Genomic DNA, 17,184 nt, shown 5'->3' with positions numbered 1-17,184 from the left:
TTATGACTTAGGGGTAAAAGCTGTTAAGGAGCCTTTGGWCCTAGAYATGGTGCTCCGGTACCGCTTGCCATGTGGTAGCAGAGAGAGCAGTCTATGACAAGGGTGGCTGGAGTCCTTGACAATTTTTAGGTCCTTCCTCTGACACCGCYTGGTATAGAGGTGTGGCAGGAAGCTTGGCCCCAGTGACGTACTGGGCCGTACGCATTACCCTCTGTAGCGCCTTGCCGAGCAGTTGCTATACCATGTGGTGATGCAACCAGTCAGGATGCTCTCAATGGTGAAGCTGTAGAACTTTTTGAGATCTGAGAACCCATGCCAAATCTTTTCAGTCTCCTGAGAGGGGTAATAGACATTGTCATGCCCTCTTTTTAAAAATATTTATTTAACTAGGCAAGTCAGTTAAGAACAAATTCTTATTTACAATGRCAGCCTAGGAATAGTGGGTTAACTGCCTTGTTCAGGKGCAGAAGGACAKATTTTTACCTTGTCAGCTAGGGTATTCGATSTAGCAACCTTTCGGTTACTGGCACAACACTCTAACCACTAGGTACCCTCTTCACGACTGTCTTGTTGTGTTTGGACCATGATGGTTTGTTAGTGATGTGGACACCAAGGAACTTGAAGCTCTCAACCCGCTCTAATACAGCCTCATCGATGTGAATCGGGGAGTGCTTGCCTCTCCTTTTCCTGTAGTCCACGATCAGCTCTTTTGTCTTGCTCACATTGAGGGAGAGGTTGTTGTCCTGACCCCACACTGCCAGGTCTCTGATTTCATCACTAAATCAAATCAAATCAAATATATTTATAAAGCCCTTCTTACATCAGCTGATATCTCAAAGTGCTGTACAGAAACCCAGCCTAAAACCCCAAACAGCAAGCAATGCAGGTGTAGAAGCACGTTGGCTAGGAAAAACTCCCTAGAAAGGCCAATACCTTAGGAAGATACCTAGAGAGGACCAGGCTATGAGGGGTGGCCAGTCCTCTTCTGGCTGTGCCGGTGGAGATTATAACAGATAATGGACAAGATGTTCAAATGTTCATAGATGACCAACAGGGTCAAATAATAATAATCACAGTAGTTGTCGAGGTGCAACAGGTCAGCACTTCAGGAGTAAATGTCAGTTGGCTTTTCATAGCCGATCATTCAGAGTATCCTACCGCTCCTGCTGTCTATAGAGAGTTGAAAACAGCAGGTCTGGGACAGGTAGCACGTCGGTGAACAGGTCAGGGTTCCATAGCCGCAGGCAGAACAGTTGAAACTGGCGCAGCTGCACGGCCATGGACTGGGGACAGCAAGGATCATCAGGCCAGGAAGTCCTGAGGCATGGTCCTAGGGCTCAGGTCCTTAGAGAGAGAAAGAAAGAAAGAATTAGAGAGAGCATACTTAAATTCACACAGGGCACCGGTAAAGACAGGAGAAATACTCCAGATATAACAAACTGACCCTAGCCCCTGACACATAAACTACTGCAGCATAAATACTGGAGGCTTAGACAGGAGGTTTGGAGACACTGTGGCCCCATCCGACAATACCCCGGACAGGGCCAAACAGGCAGGATATAACCCACCCACTTGCCAAAGCACAGCCCCCACACCACTAGAGGGATACCTTCAACCACCAACCTACCATCCTGAGACAAGGCCGAGTATAGCCCACAAAGAACTACGCCACGTCACAACCCAAGGGGGGCGCCAACCCAGACAGGAAGATCACATCAGTGACTCAACCCACTCAAGTGACGCACCCCTCCTATGGACGGCATGGAAGAGCACCAGTAGCCAGTGACTCAGCCCCTGTAATAGGGTTAGAGGCAGAGAATCCCAGTGGAGAAAGGGAACTGGCCAGGCAGAGACAGCAAGGGCGGTTCATTGCTCCAGTGCCTTTCCGTTCACCTTCACACCCCTGGCCAGACTACACCAATCATAGGACCTACTGAAGAGATGATCTTCAATAAAGACTTAAAGGTTGAGACCGAGTTTGCATCTCTCACATGGGTAGGCAGACCATAAAATGGAGCTCTATAGAGAAAGCCCTGCCTCCAGTTGTTTGCTTAGAAATTCTAGGACAGTTAGGAGGCCTGCGTCTTGTGACCGTTATGTACGTGTAGGTATGTACGGCAGGACCAAATCCGAAAGATAGGTAGGGCAAGCCCATGTAATGATTTGTAGGTTAGCAGTAAATCCTTGAAATCAGCCCTTGCCTTAACAGGAAGCCAGTGTAGAGAGGCTAGCACTGGAGTAATATGATCAATTTGTTTAGTTCTAGTCAAGATTCTAGCAGCCGTGTTTAGCACTAACTGAAGTTTATTAGTGCTTTATCCGGGTAGCCGGAAAGTAGAGCATTGCAGTAGTCTAACCTAGAAGTGAAAAGCATGGATTAATTTTTCTGCATAATTTTTGGACAGAAAGTTTCTGATTTTTGCAATGTTACGTAGATGAAAAAAAGCTGTCCTTGAAACAGTCTTGATATGTTCGTCAAAAGAGAATCAGGGTCTAGAGTAATGCCGAGGTCCTTCCAGTTTTTTTTGAGACGACTGTACGACCATCAAGATTAGTTGTCAGATTCAACAGAAGATCTTTTTGTTCTTGGACCTAGAACAAGCATCTCTGTTTGTCTGAGTTTAAAAGTAGAACATTTGCAGCCATCCACTTCCTTATGTCTTGAAACACAGGCTTCCAGCGAGGGCAATTTTGGTGCTTCACCATGTTTCATCGAAATGTACAGCTGTGTGTCATCCGCATAGCAGTGAAAGTTAACATTATGTTTCCGAAGAACATCACCAAGAGGTAAAATATATAGTGAAAACAATAGTGGTCCAAAACGGAACCTTGAGGAACACCGAAATATACAGTTCATTTGTCAGGACAAACCATCCACAGAGACAAACTGATATCGTTCCGACAAATAAGTTCTAAACCAGGCCAGAACTTGTCCGTAGACCAATTTGGGTTTCCAATCTCTCCAAAAGAATGTGTGTGATCGAGGTATCAAAAGAAGCACTAAGGTCTAGGAGCACGAGGACAGATGCAGAGCCTCGGTCTGACATCATTAAAAGGTAATTTACCACCTTCACAAGTGCAGTTTCAGTGCTATGATGGGGTCTAAAACCAGACTGAAGCGTTTCGTATACAATGTTGTCTTCAGGGAGGCAGTGAGTTGCTGCGCAACAGCGTTTTCAATTTTTTTGAGAGGAATGGGAGATTCGATATAGGCTGATAGTTTTCTATATTTTCTGGGTCAAGGTTTGGCTTTTTCAAGAGAGGCTTTATTTACTGCCACTTTTAGTGAGTTTGTTACACATCCGGTGGATAGAGAGCCGTTTATTATGTTCAACATAAGGAGGGCCAAGCACAGGACGCAGCTCTTTCAGTAGTTTAGTTGGAATAGGGTCCAGTATGCAGCTTGAAGGTTTAGAGGCCATGATTATTTTCATCATTGTGTCAGATATAGTACTATATAGTACTAAAACACTTGACTGTCTCCCTGAGCCTAGGTCCTGGCAGAGTTGTGCAGACTCAGGACAACTGAGCTTTGGAGGAATACGCAGATTTAAAGAGGAGTCCGTAATTTGCTTTCTAATCCCTATTGGCTGTCTAATCGTTGTCGGTGATAAGACCTACCACTGTTGTGTTGTTGGCAAACTGAATGATGGTGTTGGGAATCGTGCTTGGCCATGCAATTGTGGGTGAACAGAGAGTACAGAGGGGACTAAGCACGCACATTACACACTTGTGTGTAACGGGACCAAATATTATTTTCTTCCTTTCATGGGACCTGGAGCCGTATTCATGAAGTTTCTCAGAGTAGGAGTGCTGATTAGGGCTGTTGCTGATCTAGGATCATTTTCGTCTTTTAGATCATAAGGATCAAGATTACAAGGACACACACATTGCTTCTAGATACGCACTCCTACTCCAAGAAGCTTTATGAATACAGGACCTGATAAGGAAAAAGCATGTGGCCCTAATGTCCCGTCAATTAGAATCTAAAGAACGTAATGTAGAAGTGCTCCCCTTTAGCAATAAAAGATGCATGCTCCCCTCAAATGACAGTAGTTTATTTCTTTCCCCCATTAATTACTTTGTACTTGCACTGTAAAACATGATTTAATTGCTATCAGGATGACCGGACCTCGATGCTGCTCTCTTAGCTATGGAGGAGTTGAGTTTAAATGACAATAGGATAAAATAACATTATTAGGTTTCATGTGTGAAAGTACTTGTGAGAAAGGAGTTTGAAGCTTGTATCCATTCTCTTTCTGTACACCAACACAGGTGACCGGTGGCTCAATAGAACACATCTAATGAATTACCTCTAATCAACTGTGTCTTTTAATCCCTAAGAGTGCCATTTTTCTATTTTATTTTTCCATTACCAAGAGCGTAAATTAGATATCAGTGTGTGAATAGAGTAATTGTGAGATAGGGAGAGGGAGTGCTGCTAGCATGGGGCCTTTAGAGAGACTGAGCCTGGTGTGTGTTTGTACTGTTAAACAGACACACCCACACTAGCCCTGCTCTTTTACACCTGCAATAATCACAGGAACCATGACAGACGGACTCCTGTTATAATGGGAGAGGGAGTGCTGCTAGCATGGGGCCTTTAGAGAGACTGAGCCTGGTGTGTGTTTGTACTGTTAAACAGACACACCCACACTAGCCCTGCTCTTTTACACCTGCAATAATCACAGGAACCATGACAGACGGACTCCTGTTATAATGGATCCAAGGCTGGTGAGAGGGAGATTGTGTGTGTGTGTGTGTGTGTGTGTGTGTGGGATGTGTTTGTAGTGTGTGTGTGTGTGGTGTGTGTGTGTGTGTGTGTGTGTGTGTGTGTGTGGTGTGTGTGTGTGTGTGTGTGTGTGTGTGTGTGTGTGTGTGTGTGTGTGTGTGTGTGTGTTGTGTGTTGTGTGTCTGTGTGCTGTGGTGTAGTGTGTTGTGTGTGTGTGTTGGGAACGTTTTTTGTAGCCTACTGCATTATGAAGCATTTCATATTGTGTGAAAAGGCTGGTATTGTAATACTATATATCCAGACTGAACGTGTCTGCAAAAATGAAGATGTATCTTGCAATGGAGCTACACTTTTAATTGGAAAATAATTCTATCCACGTTCATTCAGTATGACCACAATGAGTCAAATGGCGTAAAAAAGAATAATCTCAGTTGAGCTCAACGGCACAGAGCTCCTTCTTCTCACTCTCTTCTGTTTGTTTTTGCCTTTGCCAACATCCCTTCTATCTGARGAAATTTGCATGGCAGTTACTTGAAATGTGGGAAGAAAACCTTTGCTCTTTTAACCTTTAGAAAACATTGCTTTAGAATAACATTCACATGGTTGAGATAGGATTTGAGAGAGTTAAATAATCATGTCACAGTTCAAATTTACAACTGTGTCTAAACAATTGCAGCTATTGTAATAGACGAGATCTTGAGCAGGCGTTTGGGCCAGGGAACTGTCAATTGTGTACCTTGGTGTTATTCACCCCACTGCAACCTTCCTTTCAGGGTTGGAGCAGGTGTTTCTGGCATGAATGATATATTCAGTTATGGGTTGATTGACTGTTCTGGGTTCTTGACTTATTTTATGTTCGTAGGCAGTGACAATCTTTAACTGCCTGATCAAATTAATATACAGATCAGTAGATAGAGTAGCAATGAATGGAGATTATGTCCTCAAAAAACTTTGACTAAATGTGATGCGACACATTTGCAAATTAAACTGTGTTGACAATAATGAAAACGTAATTTGGGGAATCTTCATGGCAAATACATTGTTGGGGTTAATTACATTTCAACAATCTATACGGCTAGGCTAGGGATAAAATCCTGCCAAATAATCCTGGTAATCAATATTTAATTGATGTGGTTGTCAACTAGGCATAATGGTGCAAAACACTCCAACAAAATATGTTCTTATGAAATCTTGTTTCAGGTTTCTGTACAGAGGAAGCAAAAGGAAATTACCAAAAGATACATATGTTTATCATTATCTGTTTACACTTTACACTTGTGGGAATTGGCCTATATTAGGGATGGGCAACTGGCGGCCTTCCATTAAAGGCCCTCAGATCAATTAAACAATCTATAAATAAAGAATTTAGGAACTCATTTGGGGTTTCAACTTACTGTTGCAAGTTAGAATAGTAGAATAGGTGCAATTTAGAAATGTGGTTGTGCATCAGCAGTTTTTATCTTGTGTTTTTATGTGAACAAATGYTTAATTATAATAAGGTTGGTAGCAACGTCAAATCGTTATGGAAATCTGTTGCAGTTCAAGTCGACTACAAAACCCACAATGCAATGCTCTTTCTATGGGCTGACTGGCCAGCTAGCTAGCAAATGTAGCTACACACAATAATACCAAAGTCAATATCAGACCATGGAGTGGTTTGGAAGGAATCATTTTCTAACTGCAAGCATCGCAAAGCATTCACTAGCCTGCTATTCAGTGGAGTGTTTGTGTGGTCCCAAATCTGAGATTAGTGGTCTCTTTTCCAAGTTAAAAATGATAAACATTCAACATTGGCTATGCTGTCAATGAAGCATGATTTGTGCCGCGCTCAAAACAACTTAACTCGGAACTGCGAAATCTGACTTCAGTGAGTTCAAGACAACTGGGAACTCAGAGAAAAAAACAAGCTCCAACTGGCAAAATACGTTTTGGAGGTCATCCAACTCGGACTTGTAAATCGGGAACTCGGGCCTCTTTCTAGAGCGACRACATGAATATCACTGAAAGCACCATAAATCCAGAGAATGACAGAATTTGATGACAAAATTTGCCCAAAAAGGAACTCCCCGCCACCTTCCTTTTCAAGTGAGCACAGCACAACAAAGTGACCCTAATAATTTTGTATATTTTCCCCTCTTAATTTCACCTAATGTTCTGACTTGGTGGTGCACATGTAGCCTATAACCTGTTTTAGAGAAATGTAATCTTCAAATATTGTAAGAGCGTTCATTGTCTGTTGATATGCCCCCTGCTGAAGAAATAGTTATATTGACTACATCCGTTTTAGCTCGCTCATTAATGTCTTAATCGAAATTACGGATTACCTCTTATCCGCTTGTCGTCCCCTTATGCAATAGTTTGTACACCTCATTTGTCAGTAGAATCCACATCTGTTTAAGCAAGTCAGCCATAAAAGCTATGTTTTTTTAACAGGCAGTAAATGAGGCTGAAAAACTGTTTCACTGCCAGACAAGGCTCCGCTGATAGCCATGTGTAGCAGTGGTAAGGTGTTGGGACTCTGTTGTTGGGACAGCTTTATGTAGGTGCTAACAGTCTGTGGGTACCGTTTGTCACCGTTAGAGTGCAATTAATGTATTGTTTAGTGTTGTGRCTTTGCTGGCATCCATCCCACATTATTAMATTTTTTGCCCCACCAAGATTTACATGCTAAAATCGCCACTGAACATGGGTTCGTATTGATATCTTACATATATGAAAGACATTTTTGCAATCTTAAAGTCGTTTTCCTATTCATTTCCAGTGTAGTGAGAGCGGCTTTATCGCAATGCTACACTACATGAACAAAAGTATGTGGACACCTGTTCGTCAAACATTTCATTCCAAAATCATGGGCATTAACATGGAGTTGGTCCCCCCTTTGCTGCTATAACAGTTTCCACTCTTCTGGGAAGGCTTTCCACTAGATGTTGGAACATTGCTGTGGAGACTTGCTTCCATTCAGCCACAAGAGCATTAGTGAGGTTGAGCACTGATGTTGAGCCTTCTAGGAAGAGTTGCAAAGAAAAAGCCATATCTCAGACTGGCCAATAAAAATKWAATATTAAGATGGGCAAAAGAACACAGACACTGGACAGAGGAACTCTGCCTAGAAGGCCAGCATCCCGGAGTCGCCTCCTCACTGTTGGCATTGAGACTGGTGTTTTGCGGGTACTATTTAATGAAGCTGCCAGTTGAGGACTTGTGAGGTGTCTGTTTCTCAAACWAGACACTCTAATGTACTTGTCCTCTTRCTCAGTTGTCCCCCGGGGCCTCCCACTCCTCTTTCTATTCTCGTTAGAGCCCATTTGCGCTGTTCTGTGAAGGGATTAGTACACAGCGTTGTACCAGATCTTCATTTTCTTGGCAATTTCTCGCATGGAATAGCCTTCATTTCACAGAACAAGAATAGACTGACGAGTTTCTTAAGAAAGGTCTTTGTTTCTGGCCATTTTTAGCCTGTAATCGAACCCACAAATGCTGATGCTCCAGATACTCAACTAGTCTAAAGAAGGCCAGTTTTATTGCTTCTTTAATCAGAACAGCAGTGCTAACATAATTGCAAAAGGGTTTTCTAATGATCAATTAGCCTTTTAAAATTATAAACTTGGATTAGCTCACACAACGTGCCATTGGAACACAGGAGTGATGGTTGCTGATAATGGGCCTCTGTTACGCCTATGTAGATATTCCATAAAAAATCAGCTGTTTCCGGCTACAATAGTCATTTACAACATTAACAATGTCTACACTGTATTTCTGATCAATTTGATGTTCATTTTAATAGATATAAAATGTGCTTTTTTTTCAAAAACAAGGACATTTCTATGTGACCCCAAACTTTTGAATGGTAGTGTAGATGTTACCATTTTAGTAATCAACCTAGCTAGGTAGTAAAAGTAACTTTTTTATTTTTGTCTTTCAGATGCGCAGACCGGAAACCCAGTGCCAACACTTTGGTCTGTAGCTGCCATTTTCCRGTGGGAAAGAGAAAGTGCCCTGTATTTACCAGAAAAGATAGCTCATCCACCATGGCAGAAAAGGAAGATCCAGACTGTTGATTGAGAAACAAGAACAAACAACGAGTCATGAGGATTGGGAGTTGAGGGACCAGTTGTCACATTGTCCAAGGTGTATTTGTGTTATGATAAACTATGAGTTTTCTGTCCTGATAAAGATTATGATACAGCATTGAAAAAGACCCACTGCTGACCAAATGTCTCTTTGTTTTCCAGGACAACAGGAGTGAATCCTTCAGGCCATCCGGTGCATGGACATCCTGTGCCAGTGTGATCCGAGCGGGAGTGTCCAGTTGTGGAGACTACAGCACATCCAGCCTGTGGACAGACAGGTCAGTAACTCATCAACTATGATACAATATTATGTAAAACATTACATTTGTAGATGCGTTAACATTTTACTTTATGTCCCCTTTCCCCATGTTTTAAACACGAGGTGTGACATRCAGAACATCAGGCTCACCCCACGAGAAGCAGTGCACGATCAACGCCATCCTCAGCAAGGAGATCTGCTGGAAGTGATGTACTCTCTYACTCTGGGGGTAAGGCATCATTTAAACATCACATATATAAATTCCCACTGTGCCCAAGATAAAATGCAATGTGAAATGCTTTTTGAGTAAAACTTTTATGTAATATAACCTATTCTGGGAGCCTAGTGTGTGTGTGTGTGTGTGTGTGTGTGTGTGTGTGTGTGAATTATGTGAAGTAGTTTTGGATAATTGTCTTCCCTGAAAAGAGGTACTGACAGGAGGAGCAATAAGAGTATGGTGGCAAAATTACAAACTTTGTTTTGCACATGCGTTGTATGAGCCTTAACCTGTACATTTCCACTGTCTGTTTCTCTCACGTAAGAAGAAGCCAGTGTTTTTTCCCCTCTTGTTTCTGAGCAACTTGGTCATGCGGCCAAAGACAAAGAGCCTCTGAGAGTGACAACAGTTTTTGGTCCATCCTGTTCTTTTTGTATATCTTTCAAGGGCACAGGTGTGTGGAGATATGAAGAGAACAGAGGCTAGCTTGAGCAGCAGCGACAATTCTATCAGCAAAAACAAGTAACAAAACTGACATGATCACTTGTTTGTGCGCTATGTTCCCACCATGATCTCACACACCTGCTAAACTGCCATGTAGACAGAGGTTGTATTTTCCTATAAAGGCTGAGACCCAACTCATATTTKTTAGGCTCTTAAAAACCTCTACAGGATCGGTGGGTCCCCCGCGGGACGGTTGAGCTAACGTAGGCTAATGTGACTAGCATGAGGTTGTAAGTATCGAGAAMATTTCCCAAGACATAGACATATCTGATATTGGCAGAAAGCTTAAATTCTTGTCAATCTAACTGCACTGTCCAATTTACAGTATATATTACAGTGAAAGAATACCATGCTATTGTTTGAGGAGAGTGCACAGTTATGAACTTGAAAATGTATCAATAAACCAATTAGGCACATTTGGGCAGTCTTGATATGAAAGTTTTAACAGAAATTAAATGGTTCATTGGACCAGTCTAAAACTTAGCAAATACACTGCTGCCATCTAGTGGCCAAAATCTAAATTGCGCCTGTGCTGGCGTAATACATTATGGCCTTTCTCTTGCATTTCAAAGCTGATGGTACAAAAAAAATATTAAAAAACACGTTTTTTCTATGTATTATCTTTTACCAGATCTAATGTGTTATATTATCCTACATTAATTTAACATTTCCACAAACTTCCGTGTTTCCTTTCAAATGGTATCAAGAATATGCATATCCTTGCTTCAGGTCTTGAGCTACAGGCAGTTAGATTTGGGTGTGTAATTTTAGGCAAAAATTGGATCCTTAAAAGGTTTTTAACTCAGCACTGTTGTTGAGTGGATTGTTAACCCGCTCCAGATTTGCAAATCTTATAATAAAAAGTTGTTGTTTTGAAGAATCTGCAGTTTCTCTTCCTTTTGATTAGAATTTCCACAACAATTCTTTTTTTTGTAAARAAATACATGTTTTTGCCCATTTTCATGGTATCCAATTGGTAGTTACAATCTTGTCTCATCACTGCAACTCCCGTACGGACTCGGGAGAGGCGATGGTTGAGAGCCGTGCGTCCTCCGAAACACAACCCAACCAAGCAACACTGCTTTTTGACACATTGCCCACTTAACCCGGAAGCCAGCTTCCCCAAATGTGTCGGAGGAAATACCGTACAGCTGGCGAACGTGYCAGCGTGCACTGCGCCCAGCCCGCCACAGGAGTCGCTAGTGCGCGATGGGACAAGGACATCCCTGCCGGCTAAACCCTCCCCTAACCCGGACGACGCTGGGCCAATTGTCCGGGGCCCCGTGGGTCTCCCGGTCGCGGCCGGCTGCCTGGACTCGAAYCCAGAATCTCTAGTGGCACAGCTAGCACTGCGATGCAGTGCYTTAGACCACTGCGCCACTCGGGGAGGYCCTCCACGACAATTCTTGKCGATGAGGATGGAATGGCTAACTMCGTTTGCTGATCGTTCCCAAGGACACCAAGGTTAACTGTGCRCAGGGGCTGCATTAGACGTGGCTCGGGGAGCGCACACTCCGCCTAAGTGGAGCAGWAGGGACCCGCCTCGGACCCTCCAGGGAGCGTCAGTGAACGGATACGCTATTCCGAAAAACACAATTAACGGTGAGACTGACTTTTTTTAGGGACAACTAAAGTGCACATTAAAATAAAGATMTTGTCTTAGTGACAGAAGACTACTGTGTGTAGAGAAKAATTYACTGTGTGTGAGTTTCACTGTGTGTGAATTTTCACTGTGTGTGAAGAAGACCTTGTCTTGTTGACAAGGAGGGCTCTGCTGTGTGTGGAGAAAACTCTGTTTTATAACAGAGGTATTCCCGGATAAATGTGCATTATTTGGCAAAGTACTCAATTAATATTAATTGATATGCCATGGTTTGCGATCGTCAGATGTAAATGCATGAGCTATGTGATTCCAGGACAGCGTCCTGAGATAGAAGTAAGGAAATATTCCTGCAGGTTAACACATTATTTTAGAAGGCCGCAATTTGACCAATGGAGCCATAGGAGAATTGGATATACTTGGGAAATAACTGATTACATACATAAAACACATACAACATTTTGTATAGGGGGAAATACTGTATGGGTACAGAATTCTAAACTACATAATGAAATTAAAACATTTGTTGATGGAAAAGAAACGCCCCCTTTTGAATTAACTCATGATCAACTTCTTTTTGCGTTAACCCATAATTCATTTTAAGAAAGGAAGACGTTCCTAACTAAATACTGTTTGTTTTATTTTTGTTTATCTCTGTGTGTGTGTGTGTGTGTGTGTATAGATGGTGTTTTACAATGGGAGCCAAGAGCAGCAGCGGAGAACCCTGTATGCCCGACCTGCTGACTGGACTGGTAAGGTAATGGTGTATAAGTGGGGCAGGGACATTCCTGAACAGGTACCAGACTTTCCCTTGAAAGGCACATTAAGTGAAGTTTTGTTAGCAGAATGTACAAAGAAGTTACAGGACTTTGAGAGATAAACCAAGAAAGGCAAGTAGAATAGACTGGGATGATTTTAGGAAGTGGGAAAGAGAAGCAGAGAAGGGAAGACAAGAAAATTAAAGGAATAATGGTGAATGATGAGAAACAATGACAAAACTGGCATTATCAGTTGTTATCAAAACTGGCATTATCAGTTGTTTGTGTGCTATGTTCCCACCATGATCTCACACASCTGCTAAACTGCCACGTAGACAGAGGTTGTATTTTCCTATAAAGGCTGAGACCCAACTCTTGTTTGTTGGGCTCTTAACTCTGCACTGTTGTTGAGTGGATTGTTAACCAGCACCTTGTGACTAAAAGCCCTGACTCCTGCACATCCATCCCTGTAACCATTTGAATGCCTTGATGCCATCTTCTTCATCATCTGTCCCCCACTTTACAGACAACACCCCATCCAGYGACTATTCGCAGCGACAGAGAAACGCATTTGTTCCTATTCATTGCTCCAAAATTGCTGGCTGTCAACCTCCCTCTCCTCATGGTGTGCCAGTCAGGGTTGGTGTGCTGTTCAACTGTTGCCTGCCATATAGCCTCCTGCTCCTCCACCGGCAGCGCCATGCCAGCCAGGATGCCTGCATGCCCCAGGTGCCCCTGTTTTTTAACAATGTCTGGTACAGACTGGGATAACAGGGAGGGTAGCGGTTGTTCTGGCTCAGGTTCAAGGAGCCATGCCATTCCACTGAACCTGCCCCGGAGACGGTTCCTTAGCCACTGAAGATCGTCCTCTGTGGGCTCTCGGGACAGAGGGTTGTAGTCTTCGGCCAGGTACAGACTGCAACTGGTTGGGCCACGGCTGTCTTCCTCCACTCGCATTCCACATCAGTACGGCCGATATTATGAACCGCCAAAATAGGTTCCATGGCTGCATGCATGGCTAGCTCCACGGAGGCATTCACATGTGGTAGAGAGAATCCCCTGGTCACCTATAGAGACCTGCCAAGAGGAAGGATGTTAAATCAAATCAAAGTTTACAGTGAAATGCTAACTTACACCAACAGTGCAATTTTTTTGTAAAAAATAGGTATTAGGTGAACAATAGATAAGAAAGAAATAAGAAACAACAGTAAAAAGACAGTGAAAAAGGACAGTAGCGAGGCTATATACAGTAGCGAGGCTATATACAGTAGCGAAGCTATAACAGTAGCGAGGCTATATACAGTAGCGAGGCTATATACAGTAGCGAGGCTATATATAGTAGCGAGGCTACATACAGGCACCAGTTAGTCGGGCTAATTGAGGTAGTATGTACATGTAGATATGGTTAAAGTGGCTATGCAAATATGATAAACAGAGAGTAGCAGTAGTGTAAAAGAGGGGTTGGCGGGTGGTGGGTGGCAGGACACAATACAGATAGTCTGGGTAGCCAATGTGCGGGGCACCGGTTAGTCGGGCTAATTGAGGTAGTATGTACATGAATGTATAGTTAAAGTGACTATGCATATATGATAAACAGAGAGTAGCAGCAGTGTAAAAGAGGGGTTGGGGGGGCACAATGCAAATAGTCCGGGTAGCCATTTGATTACCTGTTCAGGAGTCTTGTGGCTTGGGGGTAAAAGCGGTTGAGAAGCCTTTTGGTCCTAGACTTGGGACTCCGGTACCGCTTGCCGTGCCGTAGTAGAGAGAACAGTCTATGACTGGGGTGGCTGGGGTCGTGGACAATTGCCCATTGTCTTTCAATGCATGACTGTGAACACCTTGAAATGCATTCSCTGTAAGAAATGTGCTATATAAATATATTTTTATTTGATTGATGACATTACAAGTGTAGAATATTTAATAAACCTTGATTTTCACATGAGGACAAGTGCAGTTTTTCCATAAACCTTTAATTGATAATTGCCGATTATATCACTTTACATATCAATCGTATAGTGGGAAGAATCCTATAAATCAAAACTGTGAATGCAGGTACCACTCTGAATAAATAAATACTGTGCCTTTGAAGATTTGTCTCTGGTCATGAAACTACAATACAGGCTGGATGTCAAAACAAAGTAAATTCTGAATGTCAATAGATTTTTAGATTTATTCTCATCAACATTCTAGAACTGAGTTATCACTCATCGAAGTCTGGTATCCGGGGTTGTCAAGCACATACACATTTTGGTATAGGGGAAATACTGTATGGGTCAGAATTCTAAACTACATAATGAAATTAAAACATTTGTTGATGGAAAAGAAACGCCTCCCTTTTGAAGTAACTCATGATCAACTTTTTTGCGTTCCCCATAATTCATTTTAAGAAAGGAAGACGTTCCTAACTAATACTTGTTTGTTTATTTTTTGTTTATCTCTGTGTGTGGTGTGTGTGTGTGTATAGATGGTGTTTTACAATGGGAGCCAAGAGCAGCAGCGGAGAACCCTGTATGCCGACCTGCTGAACTTGGACTGGTAAGGTATTTGGTGTATAAGTGGGCGCAGGGACATTCCTGAACAGGTAACAGACTTTCCTTGAAAGGCACATTAAGTGAAGTTTTGTTAGCAGAATGTACATGAAGTTACAGGACTTGCAGAGACAAACAAGAAAGGCAAGTAGAATAGATCGGGATGATTTGGAAGTGGGAAGAGAAGCGAGAAGGGAAGACAAGAAAATTAAAGGATAATGGTGAATGATGAGAAACAATGACAAAACTGGCATTATCAGTTGTTATCAAACTGGCATTATCAGTTGTTCGTGCTATGTTCCCACCATGATTCACACAGCTGGTAAACTGGCACGTAGACAGAGGTTGTATTTTCCTATAAAGGCTGAGACCCAACTCTTGTTTGTTGGGCTCTACTCTGCACCTGTTTTCGAGTGGATTGTTAACCAGCACTCTGTGACTAAAAGCCTGACTCCTGCACATCCATCCCTGTAACCATTTGAATGCCTTGATGCCATCTTCTTCATCATCTGTCCCACCTTTCCAGACAACACCATCCAGTGACTATTCGCAGCGACAGAGAAACGCATTTGTTCCTATTCATTGCTCAAAATTGCTGGCTGTCAACCTCCTCTCCTCATGGTGTGCAGTCAGGGTTGGTGTGCTGTTAACTGTGCCTGCCATATGCCTCCTGCTCCCACGCGCGCCAATGCAGCCAGGATGCTGCATGCCAGGTGCCCTGTTTTTTAACAATGTCTGGTACAGACTGGGATAACGGGAGGGTAGCGGTTGTTCTGGCTAGGTTCAGGAGCATGCATTCATGAACCTGCCCCGGAGACGGTTCTTAGCCATGAAGATCGTCCTCTTGGCGCTCTCGGGACAGAGGTTGTAGTCTTCGGCCAGGTACAGACTGCAACGGTTGGGCACGGCTCTCTCACGCGACCAGTTCAGCCCGGATTTGCCAGTAGGTCAGCCCTAGGTGGTTTTTACCTCGCGATGGTATAGGGTGTTTTTTATAACTGGGTCGTGGCTCAGAGTGTGTTATCAGGGTGGGAGGTTGTCAGTCCACGGTTTAGTTCTCAGCGGTCAGGTTCAAGCGAGCCAGTGGCCATTCCATCTAACCTGGGCCCAGGAACGGTTCCAGCTAACGGTGTTGTAATTTATTATTAATCGGGGTCGCTATGTGTCGGCTGCGGGATTAGCTAGAGGGTGTAGCAGTCAGGTGTGAAGGAGCCGTGTCGCTGCTTATTATAAAGTAGGGTCAGAGTCCACAAGCTATGTTAGTACACATAGGGGGGGAAAGCTGTGGCAGGCTGTTCTCCCGATTCCAACATCAGACGAGGTCAGTAAGCGCCAGAAATAGGTTCCAAGTGGCTGCAATGCATGGCTAGCTCCACGGAGGCATTCACATGTGGTAGAGAGAATCCCCTGGTCACCTATAGAGACCTGCAAGAGAAGGATGTTAAATCAAATCAAGTTTACAGTGAAATGCTAACTTACACCAACAGTGCAATTTTTTTGTAAAAAATAGTATTAGGTGAACAATTGATAAGAAAGAAATAAGAAACAACAGTAAAAAGACAGTGAAAAAGGACAGTTAGCGAGGCTATATACAGTAGCGAGGCTAATATAGCAGTAAAGCTATAACAGTGCGAGGCTATATACGTAGCGAGGCTATATCAGTAGCGAGGCTATATACAGTAGCGGGCTACATACAGGCACCAGTTAGTCGGGCTAATTGAGGTAGTATGTACATGTAGATATGGTTAAAGTGGCTATGCAAATATGATAACAGAGAGTAGCAGTAGTGTAAAGAGAGGGTTGGCGGGTGGTGGGTGGCAGGACACAATACAGATAGTCTGGGTAGCCAATGTGCGGGGCACCGGTTAGTCGGGCTAATTGATGGTAGTATGTACATGAATGTATAGTTAAAGTGACTATGCATATATGATAAACAGAGAGTAGCAGCAGTGTAAAAGAGGGTTGGGGGGCACAATGCAAATAGTCCGGGTAGCCATTTGATTACCTGTTCAGGAGTCTTGTGGCTTGGGGTAAAAAGCGGTTGAGAAGCCTTTTGGTCCTAGACTTGGGACTCCGGTACCGCTTGCCGTGCCGTAGTAGAGAGAACAGTCTATGACTGGGGTGGCTGGGGTCGTGGACAATTGCCATTGTCTTTCAATGCATGACTGTGAACACCTTGAAATGCATTCGCTGTAAGAATGTGCTATATAAATATATTTTTATTTGATTGATGACATTACAAGTGTAGATATTTAATAAACCTTGATTTTCACATGAGGACAAGTGCAGTTTTTCCATAAACCTTTAATTGATAATTGCCGATTATATCACTTTACATATCAATCGTATAGTGGGAAGAATCCTATAAATCAAACTGTGAATGCAGGTACCACTCTGAATAAATAAATACTGTGCCTTTGAAGATTTGTCTCTGGTCATGAAACTACAATACAGGCTGGATGTCAAAACAAAGATAAATTCTGAATGTCAATAGATTTTTAGATTTATTCCATCAG

Source organism: Salvelinus sp. IW2-2015, unplaced genomic scaffold, assembly GCF_002910315.2.
Source record: "Salvelinus sp. IW2-2015 unplaced genomic scaffold, ASM291031v2 Un_scaffold16422, whole genome shotgun sequence".
NCBI lineage: Eukaryota > Metazoa > Chordata > Actinopteri > Salmoniformes > Salmonidae > Salvelinus > Salvelinus sp. IW2-2015.
This window is presented reverse-complemented; position numbering follows the sequence as displayed.